General features: G+C 34.4%; 1 protein-coding gene across 1 annotated transcript in view; it reads left to right on the top strand.

The window, feature by feature from the left end:
• The first annotated feature begins 208 nt into the window (after positions 1 to 208).
• LOC136040852 (uncharacterized) overlaps positions 209 to 16,673 on the top strand; it is a 58,129-nt gene continuing 41,664 nt past the window's right edge. Inside the window, exon 1 of the mRNA XM_065725224.1 lies at positions 209 to 330. The gene's annotated coding sequence lies outside the window, so the exon portion shown is untranslated. The remainder of the gene's footprint in view (positions 331 to 16,673) is intronic.

Below are 16,673 nucleotides of genomic sequence, written 5' to 3'. Positions count from 1 at the left end.
TATAATTTTAGGCGAGGCCTGGAACTTGTATCATGAAAATTACATGTGAAACAGCTTCAAGTTTTTGGGTTGACATCATACTTCAAACAAACAATCGTGCATATCCAAATTTTGATCTAACTGTGGATGATTTGATCAAGGTCAAATTTTTGCCTTCAGCCATTTCACCAGAGAATGTTGCCCCACCCTTACGAATTTTCGCAAAACCAATGAATGGTCAATACAATGTGGGCAATTTAAAAGTAAAAGCTCATATTAGAGAAGTATTCTCAATTCCTTTGCGTCCAAGCCAGCACTTCACCATAGATCTTTGGGATGACGGCTTTGGTGGTAAGAATTATTTTTTTATTCTTGTTAAACAGTAGCACTTTTTACTTTGATTCAAATATGTAGATTTACTTATAGTAACTAAATTAAAATAAATCCAAAGCCTGATAACGAAAACACTTATAAATAATTAGGGAAAGAAAATACATTTTCCATATCAGGATCGTAAAAAGTGGGTTGTTCTTATCAGATACATGTATTTGCTCCTAAATTTTGCTTTTCTTTTATCTTTAATATCCTTTTATCAGTAATTACTTTCCGCTCACTTTCTCCTCGTTTTTCTACACTGACTGTCGGTTTTTTTTTTACTGTGTTTGAATTTCACGTTACTGAAAAAGTTTAATAAAGTAGTTGTCTTTTACTTTTTTATTTCTATCTTTTCTTTCTAGCTTTAATGTCCATACGAAAAAATAGTTAAATTTCTAGTCTTGTGTCCAACAATTTTTGTATACTAAATATCTGCTCTAATAGTTAAATTTTCATTCTATAAATATAAGTTTTCATCATTATTTATACAAGCAACTACATTACACAGGTTATGCTTGGAGCATACGATTTAGAGTTGACTAGGCTTAAATTTTACCTTTTCGACTTTTTGTTTTCTAATGACAATACCAGTTAAGTTGTGCATGTGCTTGGAGGTCTGCATGCCACAGTGAGTTTCGGTAGCTCCCTGGTTTTCTTGTCACACTGGTAGAGCTAAAAGGATTATTATGAACATGCAAAAACTAAAAGACAAAATACAAAAACTAAAGCCATGACAACCTTTATTTTCAACTATAGGAATATTCGCATGAATTTACCAAGAACTTGCTTATCTTTTAAGACGTTTTGAAAAGATTAAGTATCTCAATTCACTGCCTTAGCTTCAGATTTAAAAGCCTAAAACAAAATAGGAAATGACTTACAATCCAACATGAAGTTTTTTCTATTTGTTTTTGTGCTTAAGTCAGTGAAACCTGAAAATTTTTTGACACTTCTGTTATGTGTGTTTCAGCAGGAGGTTGCCACTCTAAGGAAACAGGGCCTACCTAAGCACAATTTCCCACTCTCCTTCTATATAATATTTCGTGTCTCATTCACAGAAATTCACAAACCTTACGAAGGCTGCACTCCTCACCAGGGTAACAAATATGGCTGCATTTCTTGTCTCTTTCAGCGAGAGCAGTGAGGGTCCAATCTTTTTAAAGACACACAAAGCCGCTACTCTTTTCTTCTTTACTGTTAATCCCGAGGAAGCTTAAGAGCGATTCCCTCAAGACGCAAATGATATTAATTCTCTTCAAAATGCTAGTGTTTGTTACATAATAGAGTGCTTTCCTGAAGATACAGGTGTTTCTTACATAATAGGGAGTGTTGTCATCAAGATACAGATGGTTATTATGCTAATTACTTAAAAAACCTACGATTACCAGGAATAAACCCTCAGGGCTCGCTAATTGAGGTGCGAACATAGATGTTATGTAATAGTTTTTTTTTTAATATTAAAAAACCTAAGGATGATGGGAACTCCGACATACCACCCCTCAAAGCAGGGACTTAGTTCAAATTGAGTATAACCCCAGTATTTACATATGAAGATGACATAATTTCGATTGACTTTTTTTGGATCGTGTGCACCTTTATAATCTAATAAAACAGGTTTGAAGGTCAACGACATGTGACTGTAAGACGTAACGGGTAATAGTTCAGTGTGTCAACAACGAGGATATTACTGTTGGCATATTCTTTAGCAATGGATACTTTTAAAGTATTGGAACTTGAAGGCCATAGCAATGGCGAAATAAAACCTAAACTACCTAACATAGCATTATAAATTACAAGAGGTTGTCAGCTAACCCTAGAATGGAATGAGATGTTTGTAAGATATGTAATTTCACTGTGTAAAATTCAATTTGGAAGAACACTCGTGTTTTGCAGCAAAAGTGAATATAATACATATACAAATATTATAAGACGGATTAATCGCATTAGTGAAATATAATGAAGACTTTGATCTAAATCAATATATACAAAAGGAGTAAGTTTGTGATATTCTTGAAAGTTTTGTTTGTTGTTCGATATTTTACTAGTGATGAGAAGGTATATAGAATCTTTATTATTTTTTAGCCTATAATCAGCAGTAAGAGTGTAAAGATTAAAAACGATTGGATTTGAGAAACAAAAAAATCATGCGGAATCTAGTGACTTTGGAAAAATGTTCGATTCTGATGATTTTCAAGAGTTCTCTCTTCAAAGGAAAATATTCTCTCTAAGAAAGCTCAATCATATAATAAAAAATGGCGCTCCATCTTTAGACTATTCTATGAAATTTTACAGCATGGGCCTGATGCACTTACTCATTTTAATGATGTACTAATCGAAATAAAACAAATTATATTTTGGTTTCCCTTTTGAAATCTAACTAGATTAAAAAAAAAATAAGTTGAAGGTGATTTTTGATGTCACACTATTACTCCTCCTCCTAGAAGATATTCATTTTATTGATCAAATGTCAGTTCCTTTATCGAAGTAAAATAGTCAATTATAATTGGTCCTCCCGGCCTTTAAGAACCTAAGACCGTGGAAGCGGTTTACTAGTTCCTCAGAATATGTTCCATGACCCTCTTTGCGCCACATAGCTTCATTACCTGTCTCCCCAAATCTCACATCTCTTCACTCGCTTGCACGGTTAACATTATCTTGATTTTCTGTTTTATGTTTTTTTTTATATCTGAACAAACTTTTTCATTGCTTCTTCGATTTAGATTTCCGTTTCCACCAAAGTAATACCCTGCTCGGGATTTTTACGTTTTCACTATATTTTTAGTGTTAGAACCTTTTTGGTAGCCATTGCGTAAATGCATGCCATTGCAGTTTCAGTATTGTTTCGTCAAATCCACCTAATTGTAAGCACACCGATCGGCCAACCTTTTTCTTAAGCTCACGAATACTAGTTGAAGCGTTAAACATAACTACCTCAGCTTTAAGCCTTTCTGAAAGACTTTCCTCTATAAATGGTTTCGATTCAATTAAAATCTTCATGTCATTTGTTTTTTGTCTCTCATTGACTCAAAACACCATAAGGCACTTCCTCTTCATCGTACAACATCAAATTTTTCTTTATTCTTGTAGCCAAATATTTCCGTTATATCGTTGAAAATTCATAACAATTTAATAAATTCGATAAAACTTGAAAGTGTTACGTGTGTTTTTTTGTGATTTTTGGCAATGATGTAAGGGAAGTCAATTTGCTTTGTCATTCTGATAAGGTTATTTTTGTTTTAATATAAAACTTTATTTAGTCTTCTCAGCCCAGTTTTTCCGTTTGCAAAAAGATACGGTGAAATAAACAGGCTACGGCCACTAGGTTTGGGAACGTAAAAGCGTTGAGCACCATCCGAGGCAAGGACGTCAGGGAGACTTACTGCCCTAGATGAGGCAAGAGGGAGGTGGGGGGAGCCGATAGGGTGGTTAATGACTTGAAATAGCATCTAAAACTATGGGTAGCCAAACTAATTATGAGAAAACGTTTCCTGGTGAGCTGACAAGATAATAAGATAATCATTAAAATTTGATTACTTTTAATTGCCTTTAAACAATGACTGTACAGACTAGGGACTCTGGATAAAAACAGCAGAAGGTAATCGCTGTAAGTAAACACAGTATGCGGAATAGTATCCAAACAGATTAAAGATGCAATACCCAATTTACAGTCATTATGATATTACCCATTATTATACCCATTACCCATTATAATGGATTCAAACACTTATATTGGTCAAAGTAATCCAGGAATTCGGCAATGATCATTGATCAAAAGAATCTCAGAGTAAACAAGCCAACAGTTGCAGGTAACTGTTGCTTTTATTTGACTTATAAACTTTTATTTGACTTTTATAAACTTTTATTTGACTTTATAAACCGCACATTCTGCCACAAAACGGGACTTGGACATCGCTAAATTTCCTTCTTAAGTCGTTTACGTCCTAGTGGGTTTGGTTTTTATAGCCATTGCAAAACCTGTAATCTAGTAAAGTGGTTACTACTTAGTTACTTGTGTTTTTCGTCTTTTAAATTATTTATTAAAATCAAATTCTTACAGCAATTGTTAGCTTATCACAAATTTCTATTCCAGTGAAAGATTTTTAGTTATAGTACGGTAGAAATTAAAATTTGGAATTGGAAAAATGAGGTGATTTATTCGAAAGTGACACCATCAAATTGTCAAAGAATGATATTTTAAAATTCAAAATTTGTAAATGTGTGAAATTTTGAATCTTCATTTAGAAAAAATCAAAGCTTTTACTTCCTGCTTTCGGAGAAATTTTTGAAAATTCATAGAAATTATTGAAATTCTAGAGACTATTTAAATTTCTAAGAAATTTGGGAAAGTATTGAAATACTTTAATGTCGAAGTCTTTGACTTGTTTAAGAGAATTTTAATATCCTAGAAATGTGTGCTGATGAGATTTATTGAATTTATTGATAAAGTTAAAAAATTTTAGCGGTCGAAGTCTAAAATTCAAATTCTTAGAAACTTGAAGTTACAAAAGTGGGTGGCTTTTTTTTTGAAAAACCATTGAATCGTTATTTTACCATTTTCCAAGGACTCATGAGCTTTAAAGTATTACATGTAGCGGGGCTTAAAAACGTATAGGGATTTGAAGCTTTAAATTTTGGATTTTTTATATCTGATACATTTCGAGTTTGATAAATTTGTTGAGATATTTAAAAAGAAAAGAGTTTTGACTTTCTAAAATAGGAATTCAGGGGTGCCAATTACTGAATCGCCCACACGTACTGAAGCATCTCTCAAGCTGTCTTCCTTTAGTCTTTTTCCCAACATTTTCGTACTGAAACAGGTGAGTTAAAGTTATGATTTAGTTAAGTGATCTACTCATTTATTTCCTATTTTGTTCGTAGGCTAGATGGGATTTTTTATATAGGCAAATCTTAATTGAGGCGTCTATTTTGTTGCGCCTTGTTTGAAATTAATGAATTCTGTGTTTAGTGTTCTTGTTTTATGGCATTAATGATGCCAAATTGAATATAAGCTTTAGCCGTTTAATTTTGAAGGGGGATCATTTTCCTTTTTTTTCTGAGCTTAGACGCTTTGTTTGGATACTCTGTATTAGTTAAAAACTTTGGAAAGGTTGATAAAAAGCTTTTTGGAAAAGTTGGAAAGGTTGTTCGGAAAAAATTTTGGGTAGTTTTAAAAACACTTCTTAATGTTCTAATTGAAATGTTAAACATAGTGGAGTTGCAAAAGGCTTAGGGCTTAAAAATGTTACATTATGTACTATTTATATCTGGAATATTTCGAGTTTGAAGATACTTTGAGATATTTGAAAATAAAAGGGTTTACTTTTTCTTTTCCACAAAATAATCCTCCTCCCCATGGAAGTATCTTTTAGACAATGCAAGCCCAGTTAAAATTTGCCCCGGACAATAGCCCTTAACAACTCTACATGTAAAATTGAGTCGGTAAAGAGAAACCAAGACAAATAAAAAGAATTTCTTATAAAAATTCCGGTATTTTTTTTTTTGGGGGGGGGGTATACAAAAACTAAAAACACATAAAGTTTGTTTATATTCATTTTTTATGTTTTCATGAGTAAGAAAAATGTTTGGAGGGCGGGGGACTCAAATCAAACTCTGGTAAAATTGATTCGGCAAAGAGAAACTAAAACAAATAAAAAGAATTTTGTATAGGAATTCTGAGAAATACCCTCAGTGAAAGTTTCCAGGAAATATTAACCCCTCTGAAAACTTCCTTTCCCATGAAAAATTGTCTCCGGAGAAAAACTCCCCGGCAGAAAGTTCGCACCCGTGTTGCACCCGTGACCTTTCTTCTGGTAAAAATACAAATTCCGAAGTTTTGCAAATAGGAGCTCGAAACCTCTAAATTCTTATTCTCTGATATGCCGAACCTCAAAGTGTGATTTTCATTAAGATTATTTGGCTTTGATGGGGCGTTTCTAACTTTTTTTTTTACGAAAGGGCAAATTTTTTCAGTCTCGTAAAATTTGATTGGTAATATTAAACTCAGTGAACCTTATATATTTGGAATCAGCATAATAAACGAACGCTTTTGATGTATCTATTGGTATCAAAATTGCGTTTTCTAGAATTTTGGTTACTATTAACCCGCATCACTCCTTACTTACAGTTCGTTACCACGAACTATTTGATGTGCCTGTTTTAAAAAATACATTGTTCTCTGTTTATAGACCCTGACACTTTCCAAGATGGAATCTATTCGGGTATGCTGGTTCCACCTTCCTGCTCTTTTAGTTCTTGCTCATTATCAGGTGGAACATATTCAATGGGAATTGAAATAGAGTCAGATGAAAGCAGCTTGTTATTTTCCGGTGGCCACAAGTCTATTTCAGCTGACCAAAGTAAGAGCAATACAACTTTATTTGCCACAATTTTCACGGAATTACTTTCTACAAAATTGGACGTCCTGTCACACTACCATTATTGATTTGGAAAAAAAAAAAAATATAGTATCATCATAATTTTGTTCCTAATGATCTTCAGTTAAGTAATGACTACTATTATTTTGCAAAAAAGCAAGCCCATTGTATTTCTTCTAAAAAGTTGAAGTATCATTCAATATAAATGGGCCAAAAGGATCTATCTGAATCTTTCGCCGTTTTTCTGATATTAAGCCATCCAGATCATTCGAATTTTTCACAGTCCCTTCTTAGTGATCTTAGTGAGCCTTTGCATAATCGTGGGTACTTGCATGATATACCCCTGCCTAATAATCTTCCAAGATGTTTCTTCGACGCTCAATCCGAATGAAATATACCACAGTAAGATAAAAATATAATAACTTAGAAACAAATTTAGGCTATAGCGGGTCTGCATACCTAATGTGTTGGGTACAATTATTCTGCATACTATGTAGTAATAATTGTCGTCTACCTTGACACTGTCTTAATAGTTTACCAAAACAAACTCTCCTCTCCACCCTAATACGTAAATATTTAGCCCAAATTATACATTTCCCATCTTTTCGGTTACTTCTCTTTGTCATGTCTCACGCGAAGCTGAAAGAAGCTAACAAAAAAACAAACAAAAACAAAAACAGTTCTATAATGCGTCAATGAATGAAAAACTTGATTCGTAGGGGGTTTATCATACAAGCACCTACTTGTGTTTTAGGCAAGGCTCTGCTAAGATTTATTTTCGATTTTTATTATAATCCACTCTCATTACTACGAGGAAAACCATAAAGACACGAATTTCACCTTGTAAACTTCAGCAAAATAATCGGTACAAACGAAAACATAACTGCTTTCTAGTTTTGTCGGCATACATGAACAGGAATTGTTATATTGATTGCTGTTGAAGAGACCTAAAAGGATAGTATAAATTTAGTTTAGAAATAAAGCTATATTATTTCAATAAAAGGAGAACGATTCAAACATAATTTGAGTTGTGTTTTTGTTTTGTACACGATTGTACTGGATTGAACAAGTACACAATTTGTGGTATAAAAAACAATAATTGTGTATTCTTCTAAAATCCAAGAATTATCTCTTAGAGTCATCATAGGTAACCATGTTAGGAAAAGGGTTGCGTGAAAATTATTTATATCAACGGAAGATCAACAACTCCAACTTGCAAACGGAGTTACAACCATATCTGTTTGTTCATGATGTAATGTCAAGAATACAGAGAACAAACAAAACAATTTTCTAAGAAGATAAGCAGAAATGGAATTTCAGAATTGTTTGAAATTACCATAGATATGAGAAAGCCGGCCATCCCCTTAATCTAGCTATTCTTTGTCCTTAAAAAAGTTTTTTAGCATAATATTTGAACATTAGAATATGTCCAAAAAACATTGCTTTCTTTTTCCGTATACACACGGAATTATTTGGGAGACACAGAAATCTTTAAAAAACTAAATGAGTGAACGACTAATTGCCCAGGACGACAGCTCCCTCTTTTGTAAATTCAAATTCTGAATAACTTGCCAATACTAATCTTAAACCCTGGAGGTTATACATATAGTTTGCTCAATTTATTGACAAATTAACGACACAATATTAACGAAATAGATAACAAATTAACGAAACAATATTATGTTCCACCATGTTGATTCGACATCTTTTCTCTCAACTCTTTATTATTTACCACTCGCTTGAAAAATTTCACACTATTTTCAAAGCACGTAAAAATTCATAACATTTTCTTTTTGTAATTAGAAAACTCAAAATTTGCGTCTGTTCCTTGGGGTTACTTGGGTAAGAGCTCCCTTACATCTTAAGCCTATATTTCATTCTATCTACAAGGTTGGTGGTATTGTAATTTCTTAATACTTTAATCATAGATTGTAGCTAGGCCCCTGAAATCTTGAGCCAGCCATTTTTTCAGTTTTGCGAAACCTTATAATATCTAATTATGCTATTTTTATTGGCCAAACCAGCCTGTTTCTTCAGAAAAGTGGGCTTGAATTGATTTTACAGCAATTCTAAGACTTACACTCAACTCACTGTGTAAAACAACCGATACAGGTTACGATTTGTGTGTTTATATCCTTATTGTATAGAGGAAACCGTCCCGAAGAAACTTCTTATAATCTTCTTCTTAAGCTTTAACTCAATTGCCACTTTAGACCTTGTGTGTTAGCACTAGGCTTTGAGACAGGTACCTAACAGATACAACCAAACAGGTAACATTTATCTATGCTCCAAAAATTGACGTAGTCGTTAAGCCGTATACTTGATAATAAATCATTGGAGCCTTTTGACCTTCACTATAGGCAACGCTCTAGCATTACCTTTGATAGATAGTAGATACGACCATTAGGGCTATACACCAAGGTCTTCTCCCCAAAGGCACCTATTGAAGGCAATTCACTCTCACAAGGACCCATATGTTAGCTAAGAGGTTTCTTTGGCAGATACCCAAGGCCATGAACCAGTATATAAGCAATAGTTGCATGTCAGGTTACTTTGAACTTTCTCGTTGAAAGGCATGAAACATATGTTCAAAGGAATTTTGTAATAAGGTCTTTATGTAATAGATTATTTATCCGTCTTCAATTACAGTTTTGCACATGTACCATGATTGATTGCAAATCTGTCATCATTTCTTTTTTAACACAGGGTTACGAAAAACATTTTTGCTTCGCCATTTTATTATATCTTACAAGTGGATGGAACCTAAGGGTACCTCCCCATGGCAAAAAAATCCTGTAAAACGAATATAATTTATTTCCAATTCTGAACTCTTTTTTGACTTTTAAAAACAAGAATGCCTCCAGGTCAAAAACGCTTATAGAAGCTATAAAAAGACAATGATTTGCATCCAAACGTCAATAGTAGTTATTGTTATGCAACTGTCTGAGATTGTTAAGACATTTAATTTTAGATTCCCTGTGTCCCGCTCGTCATTTGTGTTCCGGTCTGTAGTGTCATCTTATAATGACTTCATATACAAAGCCTTATATACTTATAATGACGTCATATGCAAACCCACAAACAAACAAACATGCATACATACAACTTATTTATATATATATATATATATATATATATATATATATATATATATATATATATATATATATATATATATATATACTAGCTGTTTGGGTGGCGCTTCGCGCCACCCCAACACCTAGTTGGTTGCGCACCCCCACGCGCACAAGTCGTTACGCGCCATATTAGTTACATGCCATTGTAGTTGCGTCCCTGTGTCCCACCTGTGAATATATATATATATATATATATATATATATATATATATATATATATATATATATATATATATATATATATATATATATATATATATATATATATATATATATATATATATATATATATATATATATATATATATATATATATATATATATATATATATATATTTTAACTACGTAAAACTTGCGAATGTACAACATTCTTGGCTGTCCCATTGTCTGTGCATATACCGGGACACAAGGAATGTTCGATTAGCAATCACCATCAACAAAGCACCGGGACACAAATGACGACCGGGACACAGGGAGTATAAATGACGACCAGGAAATAAATAAAAAAAAAACTAAAAAAACTAAAAAAAGGTAAAAACTCCAAAAAATAAAAAGAAAAAAACTAAAAACTAATAAAAAGCTAAAAAACTAAAAATGAAAAAAAGGGGAAAACCAAAACAAAAAAAAACAAAAAAACGATAAAGGTAAAAACTACAAAAAAAACTAAAAAGAAAAAAGAAAAAAACTAAAAAAAACTAAAAAAAGTAAAAACTAAAAAAACTAAAAAGAAAAAAGGGGAAAAACACAAAAATTTATTTCATTATATACCAATTCAAAAACGAATGTTTATAAAGACCGGGGCACCGGGACACAAATGACGACCGGGACACAGGGAATATAAATGACAACCGGGACACAGGGACACAACTACAACGGGGACGCCGGGGGGAACGGGGGATATATAAATAACGACGGGGACACAGGGAATGTTCGATTAGAAATCACCATCAACAAAGCTCAAGGGCAATCAGTAGAATCATGAGGTATAACAAAAAAACTAAAAAAGGTAAAAAACAAAAAACTAAAATAAAGACCAATTCAAAAACGAATGTATACACAGACCGGGACACCGGGACACAAATGACGACTGTGAATTTAGATAGATATATATCTATCTATATATATATAAAAACTAGCTGTTTTTATATGTTATATATAAAAACACCTAGTTGTTGGGGGCGCTTCGCGGCCCCCAAGCCCCCCCCCCGTGAGCGTTACGCGCCATTGTAGTTGTGTCCCTGCGTCCCACCTGTGAATATATATATATATATATATATATATATATATATATATATATATATATATATATATATATATATATATATATATATATATATATATATATATATAATATACAACATTCTTCGCTGTCCCATTGTCTGTGCATATAAATAGATTGTCAGGTTTACCGACTCTTGAACATGCAACATATAATTTTCCATGGGAAAAACAATCTGAATTCAGATCTATACCTCATTATTCTAGTGATTTCCCTTGAGCTTTGTTGATGGTGATTGCTAATCGAACATTCCCTGTGTCCCCGTCCTCATTTATATCTCCCCTTGTGCCCCCGGCGTCCCCCTTGTAGTTGTTTCCCTGTGTCCCGGTCGTCATTTGTGTTCCGGTGTCCCAGTCTGTAATTTCTCTTTGAGTGTAGCGGTCGTCATTTATATTCCCTGTGTCCCAGTGTCCCAGTCGTCATTTTTGTCCCGGTTGTCATTTGTATTCCGGTGTCCCAGGCTGTAATTATTTTTTGAGTGTCCTGGTCGTCATTTATATTCCCTGTGTCCCGGTTGTCATTTTGTCCCGGTGCTTTTTTGATGGTGATTGCTAATCGAACATTCCTTGTGTTCCGGTCGTCATATATATTCCCTATGTCCCGGTGTCCCGGTCGTCATTTGTGTCCCGATGTCCCTGTTGTTGTTTCGTTAGTCGACAAACATGACGTCAGTCAACACACAAACATGACGTCACTCGACACATCTACAACTTATTTTTATATATATAGATAAGTTGTTTGTCTGTGTGTCTGTCTACTGACGTCATGTTGTGTGTCGACTGACGTCATGTTTTTCAACTGACGTCATTAGGAGGATTGAGCATTATTCTGTCATGAAGTTTCGAGTGACGTCATGTCATCATGTCATGTCGTCATGAAGTTAGTTGTCGTCATGTTTGTTATGAAGATGACGTCATTAAAGGTATAAGGTATTTAAGACATTCGTTCACGAAAAAATGTTTAATTGTAAAATGACTGAAGAACCTACAATGGCAACAGCCGAGGAAGCTGCTCAAAGAGTCTATGCCAAAGAACTTGCTGCTGATAGAGAAAGTAAGAAAAGAAAGCGTGCCGAGGAATCACAAGAACAGCAAGAAAACAGGCTTGCGGCTGATAGAGAAAGTAAGAAAAGAAAGCGTGCAGAGGAATCACAAGAGCAACCTGAAAATTTTCGCCTATCATTCAGGTACAGCCCAGTCAATGATTATAGCTTGAGTAGATCTGTTCAAATCGGGACTATGTCTAAAATTTGCCCCTATTGCAAGGCCTTGAAATTTAATGGTTAAACAATGGGAATGTGTTGCGCCTCAGAAAAAGTTAAACTTCCTCTATTGGCTGCACCACCAGAGCCATTGAAGACTTTGCTTACTGGAACTACGTCAGAATCTAAGCGTTTTTTATTACAGATCAGAAAACTTAACTCATGTTTCCAAATGACGTCGTTTGGTGCCCAAATCGAAAATCCAGAACAATTTATGCCTACTTTAAAATTAAAAGGGCAAATTTATCATGCACGTTGCGAAATTTCTCCCGACATTGAAAGGGCAATCGTTTCTCAATTGCAACACCTTTTCCACGAATATAATAATTTAGTGCGTCTGTTCAAAACAGCTGACGATTTTATGCCTACTGATACGCATAAAGTTGTTATTTCCGCTGACAAAACGCCTCCTGGCCAACATTTGCGCAGATACAATGCTCCAACTATCGACGAAGTGGCAATCGTTATGGTCGGTGATCAGTTTTTACCTCGAGATGTTATTCTTCATAAGCGAAACGCTCAGTTGGTAAGAATTGCTGAAACTCATCGATGCTACGATGCCCTACAATATCCTATCATTTTTGGGATGGAGCCGACGGCTATCACTTTAAAATTAAATTGATAAATCCAGCCACTAACAAGGAAATGAATAAGAAATGCAATGCAATGCATTATTATTCATATAGACTAATGATTCGGCAGGATGAAGACAATTATATTTTAAAATGCCGTCAATTGTTTCACCAATACGTCGTTGATATATATGCAAAAATTGAATCAGAACGTTTGCTGTTTATCCGTCTGAATCAGACCAAGCTCCGCTCTGAACAATACATTCATTTGCGAGATGCAGTTGTAAATGACGGTAATACCACAAACGTTGGAAGATTAACGATTTTACCTTCGTCATATGCTGGCAGTCCCCGTCATATACATGAACATACTCAAGATGCTATTGCGTATGTTCGTCTCTATGGTCGTCCAGATTTATTTATTACATTTACATGTAATCAATCTTGGGACGAGATACAGCAGCTTTTATGACATTATGGCCCGTGTCTTCCGACAAAAGTTGAAATCACTGATAAAGTACATATTAAAACTTGAAGTGTTTGGGTCAGTGCGATGCTGGATGTACTCAGTGGAATGGCAAAAACTAGGATTGCCACACGCACATATGCTAATCTGGCTACATTATACAATTACAGGTAACGAAATTGATGATGTGATTTCTGCTGAAATACCTGATGAAAATGTCGATAAGGGTATTGTTGTTGATAAGTCGATATAATGTGGATAAGTATGATATTGTTGTAAAAAATATGATACATGGACCTTGCTGTGCACTGAACGAAAATTTACCATGCATGACCAAAGGAAGGTGCACAAACCAATATTCTCGACTTTTAGTACCCAACACAATTACTGGTAATGATGGTTACCCACAATATAGAAGAAGATCTACTGAAGATGGCAGTAAAACAGCAATAATAAAGAAGCGTAACGGTACCACCATCGAAGTAGATAACCAGTGGGATGTTCCATACTCCCCATTATTATCAAAAATATTTAATGCACACATAAACGTTGAATACTGTAACTCCGTAAAGGCAATCAAATACATATGTAAATACGTCAACAAAGGCAGTGACATTGCAGTTTTTGGCTTGCAGTCCGAAATCAAAGATATCGACGAAATCGTACAATATAAGGCTGGAAGATACATAAGCAGTAATGAAGCTGTTTGGCGAATTCTTTCATTTCCGATACATGAACGTAGTCCCGCTGTTGTTCACTTAGCGTTACATTTACAGAATGGTCAACGTGTTTATTTTTCGGAATCCAACGTGCAACAAAGATCCCTGAATCCACCGGATACAAAGTTAACTGCTTTCTTTTCTCTATGCAAAAATGATTCTTTTGCAAGAAAACTGCTGTATACTGAAGTGCCTTCGTATTACACCTGGAATAGTAAAAATAAAGTATTTGAACGTCGAAAACAGGGTAAGTCAGTGGACGGCCAACTTACCATCTTCAAAGATACCACGATAGGAAGACTCTACACCGTTCACCTCAATCAACATGAATGCTTCTTTCTATGCCTGCTTTTGGTGAATGTATCCGGTCCATGACACTTACCGTAGTGCATGCCAAGCTCTGAATTTATTGGAGAATGACCAACACTGGGATAACTGCATCAATGACGCGTGTGAAACGTCAACTCCAAGTCAAATTCGTGCATTGTTTGGAATCATTCTAACAACTTGCTCTCCTTCAGCTCCTACAGAGTTATGGGGAAATATAAATCGAGAATGTCCGAAGATATACTCCATCGAAAACGGCTAGAGACGTCAGTTATGACTTTTGATTTTACATCAGAAATTTATAACTACACTTTAGTTATGATAGAAGATTTGTGCGTATCTATGACAAACAAACCTCTTCAGGATTTGGGAATGCCTTCAGCTAATCGTACCGCTGCTTTTTCGACATGTGTAGAATTGGATCGTGAACAAAGTTACAGTACGAGTAATCTATTGTCGTGTGTACAAAATAACATTTCAAAGTTAACGTCGGAATAAAAAGACATTATCATGCGATCATGCATTGTGTCGATAACAACGTTGGAGAAATTTTCTTTTTGGATGCGCCAGGATGTACTGGTAGAACGTTTGTGTGGCATCAATTCGATCAAAAAATGATATAGCGTTGGCAATTGCGTCGTCCGGAATAACCGCAACGTTGATGCCTGGTGGAAGAACTGCTCATTCTGCTTTGAAATTGCCTCTGAATTTGCATTCTACAGAAAATCCCACGTGCAATATTTCCAAATCATCTGGGATGGGTAAAGTATTGCAGCAATGCCAACTTATTATTTGGGACGAGTGCACAATGGCACACAAAAAAATCGCTCGAGGCTCTGGATCAATATTTGAAAGATTTGCGAGGGAATTAGACACCCTTTGGTAGCATTAATATTACTTACGGGAGATTTCAGGCAAACATTACCTATAATACATACATCAACCCCTGCAGACGAAATGAATACATGCCTGAAAAATTATAATTTATGGGCACACGTAAAGACATTAAAATTAACTACAAATATGCGTGTTGGATTGCAAAACGATGACTCTGGTCAAACATTTTGAGATCAATTGCTGGCAATTGGAAACGGAAAGCTCCCAGTAGACTCAATTTCAGGACGTATACAACTACCTGCTGAATTCTGTAATTTAGTGACGTCCAAAAATGAGTTGATTGAAAAAGTATTTCCGAATATTCTAAACGATTATAAAAATAATAAATGGCTAAGTGAAAGAGCAATTCTTGCACCAAAAAATATAGACGTCCACGAAATCAACAATATTGTTTTGACCAAAATTCCAGCCTTATATTGTACGATTTCTCCGATATCTTTGATTTCGGACTGCAAGCCAAAAACTGCCATTTCACTGCCTTTGTTGACGTATTTACATATGCATTTGATTGCCTTTACGGAGTTAAAGTATTCAACGTTTATGTGTGCAATAAATGTTTTTGATAATAATGGGGAATATGGAACAGCCCACTGGTTATCTACTTCGTATGGGTACTGTTACGCTTCTTTATTATTGCTGTTTTACCGCCATCTTCAGTAGATCTTCTTCTATATATATATATATATATATATATATATATATATATATATATATATATATATATATATATATATATATATATATATATCTATATATATAAAAATAAGTTGTCTGTCTGTGGATCTGTGGATCAGGTGACGTCATGTTTCTGTGTCGGCTGACGTCATGAAATTAGTTGTCGTCATTTTTGTTATGACGATGCTTAGTATATTGTAAACACATTAATTTGGTTAATAATATACCATTTAAAACACCAAAATGAACATGCTGGAGTAGTCACTCGGTGAGAGAGGGTGTCAGAACGGAGAATGAAGGTCCCAGGTTCAAATCCTGGTTAGGCTAAAAAATGTAAAAAGCTAAAAACTAAAAAAAAACTGAAAAAACTAAAAAAAAGGCAAAAACTACAAAAAAAATAAAAACTAATGAAAAAAATAAAAAAGCTAAAAAACTAAAAAAACTAAAAAAACTAAAAAAACTAAAAACTAAAAAAAAACTAAAAAAAAGGAAAAAACTGAAAAATAGAAGAGAAAAAGAAAACTAATAAAATTCCCCCTGTAAATATCCCCCTAATAAATATCCCCCTGTGCCCCCGGCGTTCCTGTTGTAGTTGTGTCCCTGTGTCCTGAT

This window comes from Artemia franciscana, chromosome 21 (genome assembly GCF_032884065.1).
Source record: "Artemia franciscana chromosome 21, ASM3288406v1, whole genome shotgun sequence".
NCBI classification, from domain to species: Eukaryota; Metazoa; Arthropoda; class Branchiopoda; order Anostraca; family Artemiidae; genus Artemia; species Artemia franciscana.
The sequence above is the reverse complement of the archived record's forward strand: the minus strand, read 5'-3'. Positions and strand labels throughout refer to the sequence as shown.